Source organism: Lissotriton vulgaris, chromosome 9 (genome assembly GCF_964263255.1).
Source record: "Lissotriton vulgaris chromosome 9, aLisVul1.2, whole genome shotgun sequence".
Classification (NCBI taxonomy): Eukaryota; Metazoa; Chordata; class Amphibia; order Caudata; family Salamandridae; genus Lissotriton; species Lissotriton vulgaris.
This window is the reverse complement of record NC_141697.1, coordinates 888,558,178-888,575,000: the sequence shown is the minus strand read 5'-3', so window position 1 is coordinate 888,575,000 and position 16,823 is coordinate 888,558,178. Positions and strand designations below refer to the sequence as shown.

Sequence of the window (16,823 nt, the reverse complement as noted above, 5' to 3'; positions counted from 1 at the left end):
TGACCACCATAATGGGGAGTCAGGGGGTCACCCTAAGTGGAAACCATGTATATATGTTTTGGAAAACGAGGCAGTATCTGTGAGGCCTGCACAAATAACATGACTACATTTGTCCTTCACTGGGAACCAAACACCCAATTGTAGCGCCTGACTCTCAGAGGCTAGCAATGCAGAGCAGTTTGAGGCTTACTCAAGGGAGGTGGTGTGGGCTAGTAATCGCCATTACAGGTGCGCAGCAATAACACTCAATAATGGATTGTCCAGTCTGTACTTTGCTTTATACAAGTAAGAGTACATTTATTAAACACACACTACTCAATATTATGCATCAATTTACAAATATAAATAAGCTGTTGGGATTACTTTGTGACATTGCATAACATCTCCACCCTCCCGTGGGGGTGGGGTCTGGTACCACCACTCCCATGTATGCACATCATTTTGCCCCCAAATGCAGTTAGTTGAATCTAACCTGGAGTGAGGGCCCTGCACACTGACATGATCCCAGCGGCGACCCACCCCGTTACCTCAACAAGCATTTAAATTAGGTACACCTGCCCAGGTGACCCACAACTCTGACTGAACATTTCCTCCTGACCATGAAGTATACACCCCCACGTCTTAAGGGCTAACAGTCTGGGTTCTTCACCTAAGTGCAGCAGCAAGAATACATGTTTAAGCATCACTTTAGAATGGCATTACTCATCACATTTGTTGGATATTAGAATGTGTTTCAATCACAGATGAAATCTCAGGATTACGCATATACAGCCAGACACCTTAGCATGTGACCTCCAGACCCTCTAAAAGAAATAACAGTAGTAAATGCACTACGGGTGCAATTACAGATCTTCACCTCCAGGGGATGCCCTTCTCCAGACATCCCCAACTCAGCCCTTCATCCCTTGGCGCACTTCTCAATCCTCCTCCAGCTGTAGAACAAACGTTCCAGCCCAAGAGGAGTTAAAATGCTGGCTGAGCCCTGGAGGGGTTATTCTTTTCAAGTCCCCATGAGACTTAGGGAGGGACTCCTCTTCTTCGTGCTGGGGGAGACTGCGCTTCTCCAGAAGCTCCCCCTGCACCTTGGCACACACCTCGTGGTGACCCCGTCCTCCTGGGGCCACCACACGCAGAAAAACTGTGGTTTTCTCTTGCAGGCCGATCTGGGCCTGCAAGGCATAATGGGGTGAGGCTAATCTGCCTTGTGAATATTATACCAGAGGCTCTCCAGCTGCGTTGGGGAGAGCCGCGATATGGGCCTCCGGCCGCTGTGTTCCTCGTTGGAGGGTCCGGTCCCAACAGGACCCCTAGGTGAGTGTTTCGGCTCGGGGAGCCCACCCCTGGCCGCTTTTTCTGTTGTTCGGGACCCGGCCCCACCTGGGCCCCTCTCACCTCTCTTGTTGCTTGTGGGCTCCCGGTCCCACCCGGGACCCCTGCAGGCCTTCACGATGGATGGCAGCCCGGGGAGCCCACCCCCGGCCACCCCCGCCGGCTCTGTGTTCGGCCAGGACCCTCGTGGGCTGCAGCGGGAGCCGGCCACGCAGTTCTGGTCTGCCCACACCAGCGGGCAGACGCGCAGGTCTTCGCCGGCTTCCCCGGCCCTCGCGGGACATCGGGGGAGTGAGACAGCAACCCCACCCCACGTCTGCCATAACCTCGGGCCTGGAGATGGGGTCCCGGGCCCTCCCTCGCCAGCTTCACAGGGAGCGCTCCGGCGTTCCCCGACTTGCCTCTTCTGCGGGGGCCAGTATGGGCTCCTGGCACCCTGCAGGAACCTCTTCACGGGAAGCGTGACGGCGCTCCCCAACTTTGCTTCGGGCCCAGGGATGGGGTCCCGTGCCCCTAGCTACCTATCCGCGGGGGCACGGGGGCGCGACAGCACTCCCCTCCTCCTCCTCCACACACAGGGCCTGGAGTGGGGATCCGGGCCCCTCCCTGGCACATCTTCACGTGGAAAGCAACGGCGCTCCCTGGTTTCATGTTTGACGGGGCCAGGGTGGGCTCCTGGCACGAGTTGGGGTACCTTCACGGGGTGCGCGACGGTGCACCCCAACTTTACTTCTCTTGACCCACTCCAGGGGCACATCATGGACAATGGTGGGGCTCCACACGCTTTGTCGTCAGTCCTTCCAGAGGTAAAAGGTCACCTACCTTTTGGGGGGCATATCTCGACCCCTAGGCGGCCGATTTTGGTGATCTTGGCCTCTTCTTGCTCCTGGTGGCGCACCCCACCCACTCGGAGCACTTTCCTTTGTCATTCTGGTCACGTGGAGGGTGGACTCAGCAGGGAGCTGTCTTCCCTGGCTCACTGCGCCAGCCTTTCGCCTGGCTCTCCTCCTGGGCCTCTCTTCTCCCTGCGCAGAGGCCCCTGCTTCTGCGCACTGGTCCTGGTCTCTTCCCCTGGCGCTGTTCAGGATCCTGGAACGGTCAGGTGGTTCCTCCTTCCAACTGCCCATTGCGCCAAGCTCCAGCACCCTCTGCCTCAGCAGACCACACCCCAGAGAGAGCTTCTCTTCCTGTGCAAACACTTTTTAAATTTTGGGGAGGGGGTTGGCAGGAAGTCACTGTTCTATCAAACAGCGACACATCACTTCACTGCCCCTGCTCCCTCCTTCTTGCCCAGGCATCTGGTTTTGTTCAAAATGGCGTTGTCTAGGGTCTTCTGCCACATGGTCTATGAGAGCCCCTTCACCCCCAGAGCGGCCTGGTGCCTGGCACCAGGTGTCAGCTACTGAGGGATGAACCAGTAGCTCCATCCATCTTCTCCTCTTGGAGTGGAGGCCCTCGCCCTTGGAATGCTTGGTGTGCTGGGCTGGGCCTCTGAGGCCACGGCTTGGAGAGGAAGGTCATTAAATCAACCTGGCGGAGTTAACCCCCAGCCAGGCCCTGGTTATGAGCTGACTCAGAGAAATATAACATATCTGGATAACCCATAAGCTGTACAAATATGACTTTGGACTCTGCAGAATACTTCTTCTCACACAAGTTACAGCGGACTTTAGTGCGTGTCTGGAATTTGTAGGCCTTTGTAGTTCTGTAGTTCGAAGGTCTGTGGTTCGGTGGTTCCGAACCTGTTCAATAAAGGTCGACGGAAATAGACGATTTTGGTATCAGCGGACCGCAAATCACGAGTGCGGTGTGTACGAGTGTTTTCGTCTTAATCGATCAATGAGAACACTACGTATCCAGGGATCTCGTTTGAACCCTCGGGTTCCATTTTGTGTACGGCAGCCATTTTGTGTGGTTGCCCTCACATAGGCCGATGACTTCGGCCGAGCGAGTCCTTGGGAAACGTACACCTTAGCTGACTCCTGAATGACCTGGCCGAACTGACTCCCTTGCCCGAGGCTGACCTCGCTGAGCCAGTTCCTTGTTAAGCAGCTGGTTAGATAAAGATCAAAGAGCAGGACATTGTTGAGTTTATGGTACACTGCACCCAACTTTCTATCTTGCTTCTCATCTGTTTCTGCTCCTTCCTTTATGACATAATCACTGATTTGGGTTGAGGTTTTATGATGGGTTTGTCCGGCCTGATCCAACAGGATATTGGAATGTGCTTGGTCATTTCTGGACAACGGAAAATGGGATTGTCGTCATGCGCTGCTTTCAAAATGTCATGTTCTGATTGGTTAGTTTGTATGTAATCGATGCTAGCCTGGAATGTGATTTTTGGCATAAAAGACCATGCTTCGCTCATTGAATTTGTGCAGTCTCTAGCGAACCACCTGTGTTGTGCTTCGTAGACCTCTGTTCCTTGTTGCAGCCAATAAACTTTGGTCTATGACGTCATCAAGAAGTGTCCCGTGTCTCTGTTTGCCGAGGCAGGGGAATCCGAAGACATCGAGCGTTATCCCTGGCGCTGCTGGGTTCTAAAACCCGGTTCTTCACCTTAGGAAAGTGTCACTAGCCCATGGGCTCCACATCCCCATAGGAGAATAATGAAGTGAAAACAGTAAAACACACTGGCTTTCCCTGGCATGTTGCTTCCCAGAGTATAAAGCCTAATCCATGTCACCGCTCAATTCTGCATAAGTCTTGCCACACCATTCACTTTGTAGCTGCTACTGGGCTGCGCACGCCAGGAATCTCCCCTGCGCAGCCCATACACGTGTGCACACACAGGTACACATGTGCCTGCATGTAACCAGCCCAGTGCCCCTTACTCCCGCTGCTGCGCAGCAGCCTAGTCAAGCTAGGGGGCACCAATAAAATCCAGATGCAGTCTCTTTCATCATGAGTTCACTGTGGGCGAGTCCCAACTTATGAGGCTCTCCCACAATAAAAGCTCAACAAATAGGTGCTCAAAAAGCGAAAAATCGGGCGGCCCAGAGTGTCAAAACCACATTCTAACAATATGGAAGAGCTTTAAGACTGTGCTTTGATGTTCTAGGGCAGTGATACTATAAGTACAAACAAGGGGCTTGCATGCAGCATTCCTGACCTTTACATGTAGCCCGCTGGTGAACAGCAGCACTGGGCCGCTGTTTACTTGAGGGAGCACTAATATTCTGAAAGAGGTTAATTAAAGGGTCAAGCATTTATTTCCAACTAAACTAACTTATCAACTATAGGAAAAGTGAAATATTAATCCCTTGCGCGCTGCGAGAATTCCCCTGCTGTGTGTGCAAATTAATGAGTGGGCGGGGTTTGGATGGCCCCTGGTCCCCGGCCGTCCTCAGCACACGCACACGCCCACCGTGACGTCGGCATGCAAGGGATTAAGGGTGTCCTGCACCACTTACCTTTAGGAACACTTTCTTTTTTAGGAACAAACATGAAAACAATGTGAAAGTCTCAACAAAAATACAACAAGCATTTGCAATGCAATGGTCTCGGCATCATTAAAGGTAGAGCTTTTGGCATTGCTCATGACATTTTTTTTCTTTAAATCAAAAATAAATGGGCATTGTCATTAACATTGCCAATACACAGCACTCTGCACTCAACAGCACACAATGCTCTGCACTCACTGCTCTGCACACTCACTACTCTGCACACTCACTACTCTGCACACTCACTACTCTGCACACTCACTACTCTGCACACTCACCACTCTGCACACTCACCACTCTGCACACTCACCACTCTGCACACTCACCACTCTGCACATTCACCGCTCTGCACACTCACCACTCTGCACACTCACCACTCTGCACACTCACCACTCTGCACACTCACCACTCTGCACTCACCACTCTGCCCTCACCACTCTGCCCTCACCACTCTGCCCTCACCACTCTGCCCTCACCACCACTCTGCACTCACCACCACTCTGCACTCACCACCACTCTGCACTCACCACCACTCTGCACTCACCACCACTCTGCACTCACCACCACTCTGCACTCACCACTCTGCACTCACCACTCTGCACTCACCACTCTGCAATCACCACTCTGCACTCACCACTCTGCACTCACCACTCTGCACTCACCAAACTGCACTCACCACCACTCTGCACTCACCACTCTGCACTCACCACTCTGCACTCACCACTCTGCACTCACCACTCTGCACTCACCACTCTGCACTCACCACCACTCTGCACTCACCACCACTCTGCACTCACCACCACTCTGCACTCACCACCACTCTGCACTCACCACCACTCTGCCCTCACCACTCTGCCCTCACCACTCTGCACTCACCACTCTGCACTCACCACTCTGCACTCACCACTCTGCACTCACCACTCTGCACTCACCACTCTGCACTCACCACTCTGCACTCACCACTCTGCACTCACCACTCTGCACTCACCACTCTGCACCACTCACCACTCTGCACCACTCACCACTCTGCACCACTCACCACTCTGCACCACTCACCACTCTGCACCACTCACCACTCTGCACCACTCACCACCACTCTGCACTCACCACTCTGCACTCACCACTCTGCACTCACCACCACTCTGCACTCACCACTCTGCACTCTGCGCTCACCACTCTGCACCACTCACCACTCTGCCCTCACCACTCTGCCCTCACCACTCTGCCCTCACCACTCTGCCCTCACCACTCTGCCCTCACCACCACTCTGCACTCACCACCACTCTGCACTCACCACCAGTCTGCACTCACCACCACTCTGCACTCACCACCACTCTGCACTCACCACCACTCTGCACTCACCACCACTCTGCACTCACCACTCTGCACTCACCAATCTGCACTCACCACCACTCTGCACTCACCACCACTCTGCACTCACCACCACTCTGCACTCACCACCACTCTGCACTCACCACCACTCTGCACTCAACACTCTGCACTCACCACTCTGCACTCACCACTCTGCACTCACCACTCTGCACTCACCACTCTGTACTCACCACCACTCTGCACTCACCACCACTCTGCACTCACCACCACTCTGCACTCACCACCACTCTGCCCTCACCACTCTGCCCTCACCACTCTGCCCTCACCACTCTGCCCTCACCACTCTGCACTCACCACTCTGCACTCACCACTCTGCACTCACCACTCTGCACTCACCACTCTGCACTCACCACTCACCACTCTGCACTCACCACTCACCACTCTGCACTCACCACTCTGCACTCACCACTCTGCACTCACCACTCTGCACTTACCACTCTGCACTCTGCCCTCACCACTCTGCACTCACCACTCTGCACTCACCACTCTGCACTCACCACTCTGCACTCACCACTCTGCACTCACCACTCACCACTCTGCACCACTCACCACTCTGCACTTAACACTCTGCACCACTCACCACTCTGCACTCACCACCACTCTGCACTCACCACTCTGCACTCTGCACTCTGCACCACTCACCACTCTGCCCTCACCACTCTGCCCTCACCACTCTGCCCTCACCACTCTGCACTCACCACTCTGCACTCACCACTCTGCACTCACCACTCTGCACTCACCACTCTGCCCTCACCACTCTGCCCTCACCACTCTGCCCTCACCACTCTGCCCTCACCACTCTGCACTCACCACTCTGCACTCACCACTCTGCACTCACCACTCTGCACTCACCACTCTGCACCACTCACCACTCTGCACCACTCACCACTCTGCACCACTCACCACTCTGCACCACTCACCACTCTGCACCACTCACCACTCTGCACCACTCTGCACCACTCGCCACTCTGCACTCACCACCACTCTGCACTCACCACTCTGCACTCACCACTCTGCACTCACCACCACTCTGCACTCACCACTCTGCACTCTGCACTCACCACTCTGCACTCTGCACTCACCACTCTGCCCTCACCACTCTGCCCTCACCACTCTGCCCTCACCACTCTGCCCTCACCACTCTGCACTCACCACTCTGCACTCACCACTCTGCACTCACCACTCTGCACTCACCACTCTGCACTCACCACTCTGCACCACTCACCACTCTGCACCACTCACCACTCTGCACCACTCACCACTCTGCACCACTCACCACTCTGCACCACTCTGCACTTACCACTCTGCACTCACCACTCTGCACTCACCACCACTCTGCACTCTGCACTCACCACTCTGCACCACTCAACACTCTGCCCTCACCACTCTGCCCTCACCACTCTGCCCTCACCACTCTGCCCTCACCACTCTGCACTCACCACTCTGCACTCACCACTCTGCACTCACCACTCTGCACTCACCACTCTGCACTCACCACCACTCTGCACTCTGCACTCACCACTCTGCACCACTCAACACTCTGCCCTCACCACTCTGCCCTCACCACTCTGCCCTCACCACTCTGCCCTCACCACTCTGCACTCACCACTCTGCACTCACCACTCTGCACTCACCACTCACCACTCTGCACTCACCACTCTGCCCTCACCACTCTGCCCTCACCACTCTGCACTCACCACTCTGCACTCACCACTCTGCACTCACCACTCTGCACTCACTACTCTGCACTCACCACTCACCACTCTGCACTCACCACTCTGCACTCACCACTCTGCACTCACCACTCTGCACCACTCACCACTCTGCACCACTCACCACTCTGCACCACTCACCACTCTGCACCACTCACCACTCTGCACCACTCACCACTCTGCACTCACCACTCTGCACTCACCACTCTGCACTCACCACTCTGCACTCACCACTTTGCACTCTGCACTCACCACTCACCACTCTGCACTCTGCACTCACCACTCACCACTCACCACTCTGCACTCACCACTCTGCACTCACCACTCTGCACTCACCACTCTGCACTCACCACTCTGCACTCACCACTCTGCACTCACTACTCTGCACTCACCACTCTGCACTCACTACTCTGCACCACTCACCACTCTGCACTCACCACTCTGCACTCTGCACTCACCACTCTGCACCACTCACCACTCTGCCCTCACCACTCTGCCCTCACCACTCTGCCCTCACCACTCTGCACTCACCACTCTGCACTCACCACTCTGCACTCACCACTCTGCACTTACCACTCTGCACTCACTACTCTGCACTCACCACTCTGCACTCTGCACCACTCACCACTCACCACTCTGCACTCACCACTCTGCACTCACCACTCTGCACTCACCACTCTGCAGTCACCACTCTGCACCACTCACCACTCTGCACCACTCACCACTCTGCACCACTCTGCACTCACCACTCTGCACCACTCACCACTCTGCACCACTCACCACTCTGCACCACTCACCACTCTGCACTCACCACTCTGCACTCAACACTCTGCACTCACCACTCTGCACTCACCACTCTGCACTCACCACTCTGCACTCTGCACTCACCACTCACCACTCTGCACTCTGCACTCACCACTCTGCACTCACCACTCTGCACTCACCACTCTGCACTCACCACTCTGCACTCACCACTCTGCACTCACTACTCTGCACTCACCACTCTGCACTCACTACTCTGCACCACTCACCACTCTGCACTCACCACTCTGCACTCACCACTCTGCACTCACCACTCTGCACTCACCACTCTGCACTCACCACTGCACTCACCACTCTGCACCACTCACCACTCTGCACTCACCACTCTGCACTCACCACTCTGCACTCACCACTCTGCACTCACCACTCTGCACTCACCACTCTGCACTCACCACTGCACTCACCACTCTGCACCACTCACCACTCTGCACCACTCACCACTCTGCACCACTCACCACTCTGCACTACTCACCACTCTGCACCACTCACCACTCTGCACCACTCACCACTCTGCACTCACCACTCTGCACTCACCACTCTGCACTCACCGCTCTGCACTCACCACTCTGCACTCACCACTCACCACTCTGCACTCACCACTCACCACTCTGCACTCACCACTCACCACTCTGCACTCACCACTCTGCACTCTGCACTCACCACTCTGCACTCACCACTCTGCACTCACCACTCTGCACTCACCACTCTGCACTCACCACTCACCACCAGGCAGAGATAATACTAGCACCCTAGCCCGCTCACTGCCTTTTGTATCTGAAACCTGCAGGGACTTTTGTACAGGCTGCATGCAAAGCTTGACATACATACATCTTGGAGCACCTTGGAAGTGTTGCAGCAGAAAGAGCAGTCGTTTTAATTTAAGTAGACTTAGGTCATTTAATATTTTGAAAATGGTTGTACGTCCTGAAGTAGAAGCAAAGATGCTTTTCATTTGCATCAGTTAATGTAGTAGATTCTGCCTGTGCAATGTACCAGCGTGTTTGTGATTGGGTTATTTGCTGTTGTGGGTCTCCAATCACGCTCCTACATAGTTTCTGAAAAAGCTTTCTTAGTATCGCGGCCGCCCCGGAAGTCAGGCACGGTCGCCTGTGACGGGGGCGGGGCCACGTTCACACCGGAAGAGGAGGCAGGCGGAGTCGTAGCGTCTCGCGGCCCGGGGCTCCTGTGAGCGGTGTAGAGCCCCGGGGCCGCGCCAGCAGGAGGTTGGGCGCCGCGCGCTGAGGTAAGGTAAGTTCCAAAAGGCTGGAGCGCGATTGGTGCACTTGTGTGTGTGTGTGTATGTATGTGTGCGACGGTGACGGCGGGGGAGGGGGAGGGGGGCCTCGGTGCACTTGTGTGTGTGCGCGCGTGTGTGTATGAGTCAGGGGTGGTGTCTCTGTATGTATGTATGTGCGTGCGTGCATGGGCGCTTGTGTGTGTGTGTATGCGCATGCGTGTGTGGTGCTTGCGCTTCCCAGGAGACAGCGCCTGGCCACAGCGCGCGTTCCAGTTACAAATCGCCTGGAAGGATGCGCATGGCCGGGACTGTCTCCTGGGAAGCATAGTCCCTGACAAAAGATCTCCGGCGGAGACGCGCTTCCGCGCGTTGACGCCGAGACCTAAAAAGGTGCATTTCTTTAACATACAGAAATGTTTCACCCTAGTATATAAGTGCATTGAGGAATATTTTTTAAGTGATAGTTTGCAAATATGACTGTAGAAGCATTCATGCTTCCCCAAACCCTTGCAACAATGCAAATAGTGAACTAAGAGATAAGTCAGTTGTTATATCCACAGTCTGATTGGCCTCCGTTGCTGTAACACACAGACAACACCTGCCACCCTGCTGGCATCAATGCCGCGCTCAGTCACAAGATAGGCCAAACTTTTTGGTTCCCCGGAAAATGTTTGCGAGTACCTATGCTGTAGGGCGTGGTGCAAAATGCAGGGCGCCGTGCCACTGCATGTAGGGTAGGCTCCCTTTCGTGCTTCTTAGGTGGACGCAGTCCTGCATTTGTGATGAAAACATCTCACACATATGTGCAGGTCAGCTGGAGAGAGTGTGGTCTCGCTCATTCTGTCACCTCCTTTGCAAAACCTCCTCCCAGTGCCCATTTTAACACACCTAGAGGCACATTTATACGGTGTGATTGTATCCAAATTCCTGGCAACGTGAAGTACAGGGAAATAGAGAAGCCCGCCATTGTGTGTGGTTGATATCCCAGGCAAAGTATTTTAAACCAAAGACAGGTCAAATCTGGATATTCTCACCGACCAGAAACTTGGGAGGGGAGAATGTAGGCAAATAACTGAACTAAGACCTCATCGGTAACCCTTCATCTAATCAGGAAAATAAAAGTGATGAACGACACCCCTTGTCTTGAGGGAGCACATAAAATATGAATTGATTGCTGCTCCGTTTCCACTGGTGCATGCGCTGTTCACAGAAGCATATGGTATAATTATATTTGTTTTATAGTGCAATTTAACCTCCTGCAGCAAGAGCCATGCAATGCTTCTACAGAGGAGGGAATGGGGACAGTGATGGAGGTGGATAGAAGGGCAGGCATCTTTGGCTTTAAACCTGCCTTTTTAACAGCACAACCCGACTCAAAACACGTTTGCTTTATAACTTCAACTTAAAATTTCATTTTAAGTTGTAAAAGGCTAGCATTTCAAATTATGGTGCTCTTGGCATTAGGCACTGGCTGAAACTAGTATGGCCAAGTTCACATTATAATTCATGTTTTCATGTTGTAAGCACTGACTTAGGATGAGAAGTGCCTGGTATAGGAGTCGGAATGCCCAACTGGCTTTTGGTCCTTATAGTGGCGAATTATCCCAGCTGTATCCTGTGCGGGGAGCAAGTGAACATGTAGATGCATGCATGAAAATGGCACTTGCACACATTTAGTGTACGCTGAACAGCAGGCTGCAACCTGGTGGGGGACTAGAGGCTCATTAGGTAGAAGCCTGTCTGGCTTGCTAACCGCTTCTTAGGGACATTCTGAAAACTTCCCTGGGAATGAATTCTGCCCACTGCTTACCATTGGTTTTGTGTTTTGTAACTCACATTTGCTTGCTTTCTATTTGCTTGCTATATTTATTTTAGGCTGTTCAGCTTGAGTTTTTCCCTCCTGTGGAGCATAACCTATTTACCGTAATCTTCGATGAGTGCTCACTTTCTGTAAATAGGCCTTTACATTCCATGTCACTCTACTCCAATCAATGCCACTCCACTCTACGACAATCTACTCCACTCTATGCCAAAACACTCTACACTAATGTTTGCAACTCCCTCTGCACCACTCTATGCCACTTTACTTCACTCTATGCCCCTCCACTCATCTCTACAACATTTTAAGCCACTCCACTGTAAGACACTCTCTGCCACTCCACTGTACGACACACTATTCCACGACACTCTACTCCAGTCAAAGCCACTCCACTGTACGACACTCTACTCCTTTCTAAGCACCTCCACTCTACGCCCTTCCTTTCTACTCTGCTCCACTCTACTCTCTCCACTCTACTCCATAATACTCTCCTCCACTCTAAGCCACTCCACAACACTTTATGACACTTCATGACCGTCCACAACACTCCAACCCATTTTATGCCACTCCATGACACTCTATCCTACTACATGACACTCCACTCTACTCTAATCTATTCTACTCCACTCTAAGCCACTCCACTCCACTCTTTACCACTCCACTACACAGTTTGCCACTCCACGCCACTCCACGCTACTCCAAGTCACTCTACGCCCCTCCATGACACTCCACTCTCCAGCACACTGCTCTATTACACTCCACTCCATGCCACTCTCCTCTACGCCACCAACTTTTAGCCGTGCTGAACAGCGGCCTTTTTGGTGTACAACATGTCTAAACACATTGGCAAAGCCAATGGCTTTCGCAAAGGTGAAACCTATAGCTTTGCCAGTGCTTCTTTTCCTCACCACTGCATCCCTGCCGAGAAATCCCTATTTTAAAGAAAATTAATACATTTGTCAGTTAGTTCTGACATGGACTAGAAGATGGAGGTTAGAGGCAGCGAAGCTAGGCACAGCCACCTCTTTCTTCCATATTCGACCACCAATCAAGGGAAATAAAAATACAATTACATGCCATTTTTCCAGCTATTAACTGAGATCTGCAAGGTTTTTTTATTTTTCTATAGTCCCCAAAATAGCCTTACAGATATACACTTATATATAGTGTATACAATGTGTGTGATGAAGCTAAAGGAATTGCTGCACGATACGTTGGACCCTGCGTTAATGACAGCTTAGGAAAGTGCCATGGCTATTCAATGCACTATAAACAATGCATTGTACGATTATAAGTCGATATGCACTGTCATACTAAACATTACCTGTTATATACCAAACATTACAAAATCATTTTTTCACCCTTTTCAATATGTTAGAAAACATAACTCAGTGCCCCCTGTATCAGCATTATAAGAATAAAAGGTGGAGTTCGAGTTTCAAAGTATTCAAACCTATGCCTTGCAGGTTACATGGCGATGGTGACAATGAGAAGATAGCCTCCTGAGTACTTCTATCAGGATTGGAAATTGCCACTTCCAGATTACGTGAGTATTTATGCAGCATGTGCATTAGCCTGCTGAGCTATTTTATTAGAATACACCGTGCTCTGCAGCAGCAATAATAACCCACTTAAGCTGTTTTATGATTATGAAGCTTACAATTTGTGACCACCAGATAACACAGAGACTTGCACAGCAAGTGCATCAACCACTTAATCGGTCTTACAATTATGATACTAAGTGTCTTGAAGGATGCTGATAGATCTTTGCAGCAGAAGCCTTAACCCATTAGTTATCTTAAAATACAGTACCCCCTAGCATTTCCTACAATTCAATATGTGTCGTTTCCTTCAGTCAATTTATTTGGGTACAGAATGTATGGGAAATAATAGAAAGACACTGTCAAGCTGAGAGGAAGCCTTTTTCCACGTGGGTTTTCTGCAATGCCCCTTTCGGTACAGTTGAGGAGACCCTATTCCATAAGGAAGTATCCAAACAGATAGGATGGCCCCCTCTCTACAGGTCTTCAGTTCTGAATATTTCACCTACAAACCATTGTTTTAAGGTGTGCTATTCTAATTAGTTCAACGAAAGCAAAGCAATACTACAACAACCAAAATGTGTTAGGTCATCCTATGAAAGTTTAGAACTAGAAATAGTGTCCATAATGACCCTGAGGGAGGTGGTTACTGAACAAATAGTACAAGTGGTGCTCATTAAGGTCACCCTATGTATTCTGTGGATTAGAGAACCCCTCAATCGGTCTTTCTACCATGTAGTTTTTAAATGCAGCTCAGCTTGACTTGTTTGTCAAGATCCTAGATGATGAAAGTAGATTTCATGTTTTGTGAGTAGCAGTTGCTGGTTTAAGTGTTGCCTTTTTTGCCTTGCCCTGTAAATGATGTCCAGGGGCCCAGGGTATACGGGCCAGGTTTGTGATTATTTTTGTATTTAATGTTAAAGTTTTCTAACACTCTGTGCAAGGGGTTTGTAATAATGATTGTAAAGTTTGTAATAATGATTGTAAACTTCGTGTGGATGGGGGCTTGTTTGTAATGATCTGTGGCGCACCTTTCCTTGGGGTACCCTGGCATCATGGTGAACATCTTTTAACATTGAGTGTAAGAATGAATATATCTGCTACCCATTGAGAAACATCAAGAACAGCTCTAGCTCCCAACTGCTGTTCTCCTTCTGCTCCCTTCGTCTCCAGGCCTAGCGGTGTAAAGCAAGCTCCACACTGCGACGGATTTACAACGTGACGCATCTAGGCAGATACGTAACGTTGTAAAGCACTGCGCCACATTATACCTGCAGCAGGTGTAATGTGGGCGTATCGTCGCAGTGTGGGTGTTCCGTCACAGGAAGGCCTCGGAAAAGTGCCTGAGTGAAATCTACAAGATTTCACTCAGTCAATTTTCCGACGTTGCTGTTTCAAAACCTTACACTTGCTTGAAGCCGGCGTAAGGCGAGACGCAGCATGTTGGAGAGAGGCCGGGTTGGAACAGTGCTGGAGTTGCATTGTGCCCGCGACACGACTCCAGCACTTCACCAACCGTACGTGGGCAGATACGACATGCGACAGCCTATCCGTGCGCCACGCACGCCGCATTGTAAGTGCGGTGCATCCGTGGTGGCGCACAGGTAGTTATGCGTGTCGCAAGTTTTCTGGCGCATCCCTGCTGATTTGCAGAGATGCGCTAGACCTTGTAAATCTGCCCCTAGGTGTCCCACCAGAGCTTGGCCACTGGAGAGGGAACCTGTCTCCTGTCAATAATACCCCCGTAGTGCATTGTGGGAAGAGGACAAGCCCTTTTTTTCCAGAAGCCCCTCTGAGGAGGGAAAGGCTGTCTAGACCTTGTCGTTGGGTAATACAGTCATCCTAGAAATATTTGCAATGATTGGCTATGGGTTGCTGCTCTAACCATGCACTGGAAGGAAGCTCCACTCCCACTGCAGTAATATCTTAATCAAAACAGACCTACATGGATCTTGCTATGTTACTTCCTGACATGAAGTTGTTTCCTAACTATTTTCTCAAAACTACTATTAAGCCTTGTGTCCTTCATCTCTTCTGGCATGCTGAGCCGGTAAATTTGCGTGCATGGAAGCATTTATCCATCCTAATGAGACTAAAGATGAGGACACAAAACATAAAATATCAATTTTTACCCCATAGTAGAGACCAGAGGAGGGATGACCCTAAAAAACACATCTACTAGTGGAGGTAAACTGTGTTTTGACTCTGTCTAGAAAGCACATGCCCTTCACTGACCATCATTTATAGTTTTTCTCTTGATGCTGCAAGCCTTCTGAATGAATAATCCTCCCCAAGACAGCCCAGAGGGACGTCTGGAGTACCGACCGGAAGTGCGGGGCTCCATTTACCTGAGCTGAGGCCAGGTGGGGTGGAGCATTTCTCTCCTTTCATTTGGGAGAATGAAGAGCTACTAAAATACCCAGGTGATATTCTTCCTTTCACCTTTTTTAACGGGCAGTCGCGATTATGGTCCTGAAGAATGCAGCAGGACACCGATCAGGGTCCATTTTCAAGTCTGCAGAAACATGTTGACCGTATAGAATGAGTAGTGGCTATATGTTCAAGCCACTATTATCGCACGCATTTTATTGATTTGGGAGTCTTAAGGTGTTTAATAAAGTTTGTTATCCTTTCTACGACCCAATTTTAGTGTACATATCACTTTTCACCCTTTTTTCACCTTTTCACTAGCACTGCTCTACAGTTGCCCCCTCACACCCTACGATGCACTAACACATTTTGGGTTCTGTTGTCTAAATACAAACTGATGGTGATTTTCTAAAAAAACACCTACCTTCCCGGTGTGAAGGAACCCAGATGATGAATAGGGCGTTCAGGATCGACAACTGATGGGTATTTTTTCAACACTGGAAAGATACTCACTTTGGGATAGTGTCACTTCACGGGTTTCTCCATGCTGGGGCGTTTCTTTTTTCTCAGACATATATTGGGAACTAACTGTTTCAATTGACCCACTGCTACTTTTTTCTGTGTATTAATGCTCAAAAGGGCCTGAGTTGTCATGCATTGTACCCTTAAGCATTTGGGTTTGCAAACGTAATTTTACCTGTGGGTCACTAAGCTGGTCCTTTCTGGGAGTGGAGCTATTGATCAAGAATTTTAGAGTTGTGTAATATCTACATTTGAAGATTGTAGTTAACCCTAACTCTAAGCAAAATGGGCTAAGGTTTTGGCAGTTTGAAAGGCCACAAAGACTTTCAAAATCTGACCTCATAGCTATGCTGCAAATAAGGTACTAAACAAGTCCCAGGCAGAACTTCACATCATCACCATCACTTGTCCACTGGAACTTTTTAGATACTGACATAGGAGCTATGTAGAAAACCTTTGCACCAATAGAGTGTTGCTTAATCATAATTATTCAGGTAAAAGTGAAAGGTGTCATGGCAGAACCCCATTCAGAGGGCCACAGGGCAAGATGGAGCTACTGGACCCAACCCTTTTGGTTGAGGCCTTTTACGCCTCATGTTCTGGGGCCTGCCCCTCCGTGGATTCAGAATAACAGGG

General features: G+C 50.8%; 1 protein-coding gene across 1 annotated transcript in view; it reads left to right on the top strand.

The window, feature by feature from the left end:
- LOC147692440 (sodium/calcium exchanger 2-like) overlaps window positions 1-16,823 on the top strand; it is a 1,124,793-nt gene that overhangs the window by 365,385 nt on the left and 742,585 nt on the right. Inside the window, exon 3 of the mRNA XM_086938642.1 lies at window positions 13,221-13,300. The gene's annotated coding sequence lies outside the window, so the exon portion shown is untranslated. The remainder of the gene's footprint in view (window positions 1-13,220; window positions 13,301-16,823) is intronic.